The 3475-nt window shown below is 32.5% G+C and overlaps 1 pseudogene; it reads left to right on the top strand.

Moving 5' to 3' along the window:
- Positions 1-1417: 1417 nt before the first annotated feature.
- Positions 1418-1864, top strand: LOC124973156 (protein mago nashi homolog 2-like; annotated as a pseudogene).
- Positions 1865-3475: the final 1611 nt, after the last annotated feature.

Raw genomic sequence — 3475 nt, 5'->3', positions numbered from 1 at the left:
TGTTTTTTTTTTGTTGTTTGGTTTGTTGAGTGTTGTTAATTGACATAAATTTGTGGATTTTCTAGTTTTTCTTCAGTTTCTAATTTCTTACTTTTTCCTTCTTCCTCTTCTTCATCTACTCTTTCTTCCTTTTTTTTGTGTGTGTGTGCTGGGGATCAAACCCAGGGCCTTGCACATGCTAAGCCAGCACTCTACCTCTGTGCTACATCTCCAGCTTTTGAAATCAGTTTGGAACTTTGTCATGCTTTGGGTGAAGAAGATAGTTGGTATTATTTCTGTCTTTTAAAATGCACTAAGATTTCATTTGTGGAATAATATAATGGCCCATGCTGGAGAATGTCTCATGAGTTCTTGTGAAGAATGTATAACATATTGTTGAATAGAGTGTCTGTATAATTTTGTTAGATCTAGTTGGTACACTGTGTTGTTTATGTCCTCTGTTTTCTTGCTTAACCCCTATCTTGTTGTTCTATCCATTATTGAACTTAGGGTATTGATATCTTCAACTACTTTTCTAGAACTGTCTATTTCTATTTTTTATTCTGTCAATTTTTGATGTGTTTATTTTGATTGCCTGCTTGAAGGTATCCAGAGGTTTATAATTGTTACATATTCTTGCTATGTTCAGAAATACTACATTTTTATTAAAATAAAATGTTATAAAAATGTCCTTCTTTTGTCTCTTGAAACACTTGACTTCAAGTCTGTTTTGCCTAGAGGGTAAAACAGTTGCCTAGCATATGTGGGGTCCTAGGTTTGATCCCCACCACTGGAAAAATAATTTTTCAATAGTACAGCCACTCCTGCTCTGTTGGGCACCATGTGGTGCATGGAATATCTTTTTCTACTCTTTTGCTTTCATTTTGTGTCTTTGGATCTAAAGTGAGTCTCTTGTGGACAGTACATAATTCAATCATTTTCCCCCTTTTTTGTTTCACTTTTTTCCATTCTGACAATTTCTATCTTTTTATTGGGGAATTTAATCCATTTACATTTGAAGTGATTTCTGATAAGGAAGACTTACTTCTTCATTTTGTCATTTGTTTTCTATATTCTTTATGGCTTTTATTGGGCCCTCATTTCCTGTATTATTTACTTTGTGTTTAGTGGATTTCTATAGCATAATATTTAGATTGTTATTTAATTTTTGGCATAATTTATAACTGTTTTTTTTGTAGTGATCATGGAAATTACTTTTAGCTTTCTAAAGTTGTAACATATTTAAATTTATGGCAATTTAACTTCAATCATATACAAAAACTCTGATTTATATTTTTGACAAACCTGCTTTGGTTATTATTGTCACAGAATTGTATATCTGTGTTATTACAAATAATTATACTATGTGTTCAAAACCATAAACTAATAATCATTTTGAAAATGCAGAAGCATTCAGCGAGCTTCCAGGAGTCAAAAAATGGCTATGGCTAGTGATTTTTACTCTTGCTACTATGTAGGGCACAAGGGCAAGTTTGGACACAAGTTTTTAGAGTTCAAGCTCAGGCTGGATGGAAAGCTTAGATGTGGCAATAACAGCAACTGCAAAAATGATGTCAAGATCAGGAAAGAGACATATGCACATAAGAGGGTAATAAAAGAACTGAAGAGAATTATTGATGACAGTGACATTGTGAAATAAGATGATGCCCTGTGGCCTCCCCTAGACAGGGCTGCATAACAGGAACTTGAAATTGTAATTAGAGATGAACACATTTCTTTTACCACATAGAAAGCAGGTTCTCTTATTGATGTAAATCAGTCAAAAGATCCTGAAGGTCTTCGAGTATTTTACTATTTGGTATAGGACTTGGAATGTTTAGTTTTCAGTCTTATTGGATTACACATCAAGATTAAAGCAAAGTAAATTGCATTTGAAGCTCTTTGTGTATTTAATAAAGGAATAGGTAAGGGAGGGTTTACTTACCATTTCCAAAATTGGGAATTTTATGAATGTGAAAGAAAGTTTTTTTTTTCTTTTTGTTACATAAACTGAATATTGAAAATAACTGAATAGGCTTAATGGTTTTCTTACTTGGGATCAAGTGGATTACATGTCCCCACACACATTAAATTAATTAAGTAGAGAAAAAAATGTGGAATTACAAACCAGAGATAATAATACTAGCTTTGAGATTAATAACTGCTTTTTAAATACACTAGTCACTGAAGCCATGTGGAAAACAAGAATTGGAGTAACTATTATTAAAATTATTGGCAATTCCTTATGTTGAGTCATTTCTGCCTTGTGATTTTAAAAAATTCCCTTTTCCTTTAGTATCTGGCAGTTTAATTATTTTTCTCATAGAGTTTATCCCTAGTTTGTTGAACTTCCGGGATATTTACAATTGTATCTTTCAGAAAACATGGAAAATTTTCAGTCATCATTCTTCACATCAGCTCTCTACTCCTTTCTCTTCTCCATTTGGAACTCTTATGTGTACTTTTTGGTTCACCTGCCAGTATTCTATACCTCCTGTAGGTTCTGTTCACTTTTCTTCAATATTTTTTTGATTCCTGTTCATCAGACTCAATAATTCTAATTTTCCTATCTTCGATATTGCTGATTCTTTCTTTTCCCTGCTCAAACATTCCTTCAAATTTCTCTCATGACTTTTTTTTTCATTTTAGTTACTGTATTTTTCAGTTCTAGAATTCTTGGTTTCTTCTACTCGTTATTGAAATTTCCAATTTATTCAGACATTCATTTTCTTGGTTTTCTGCATATCTTCTTCTGTTGAGTACAATAGGACAATGTTTTAAAGTGTTTTTCTTGAATATCTGTTATCTTGTCATTATTTGGGATGCTTTCTTTTTTATTTTTCTTTTGAATGGGCCATACTTTCTTATTTCCTTGTATGCTGTGTGATTTGGTGAAAACTTGATATTTGAAATTAATAATGGGATAAACCTCCGAAATTTAGATTTTCTTCCTCCCTAGGGCTTGTCATTTTTTGGTTTGTTTTTGTATTAATTGCTAGAGGATGTTTTCATGTCAAGGATCAGTCTGATGTGCTAACTAGTCATTTAAGTTCTTATTTCCCACTCTGATCACCCTAACCTGTGTGAAATTTGCAACAGCAGCACCTGCATGGCTGGCTATAATGGGGCAATGGGGTGAGAGATGGGGAGATGTTACTAAACTAAGGGCTGAACTTGAAATTAAATTCCCAAGCTTAACCCTGAAAGTTGTATGCTTCCAAAAGTCTCCAGATGTCTTCCCAGAACTCTCCCAGACTTTTCATATTTTACACAGACTGTTCTTTATTTCCAAATAGTTTTAAGCAGTGTATATTGAATTTTACTGTATTTATGACTTTTAACAAATATTTTCTGCATTATTGAAATAATAGTTTTTCTTTAATTTGTTCATATTTTAGTTCCATTGGTAGATCTTCTAAGTTGATGTGATCTTGCGTACTTAAATAAACCCAGGACAGTTATGCTACATTATTTTAAAATACACTGCTATAATTGC

Source organism: Sciurus carolinensis (assembly GCF_902686445.1).
Source record: "Sciurus carolinensis chromosome 14 unlocalized genomic scaffold, mSciCar1.2 SUPER_6_x, whole genome shotgun sequence".
Lineage (NCBI taxonomy): Eukaryota > Metazoa > Chordata > Mammalia > Rodentia > Sciuridae > Sciurus > Sciurus carolinensis.
Note: the sequence above shows the minus strand (reverse complement) of the source record. Positions and strands in the feature narration are given on the sequence as shown.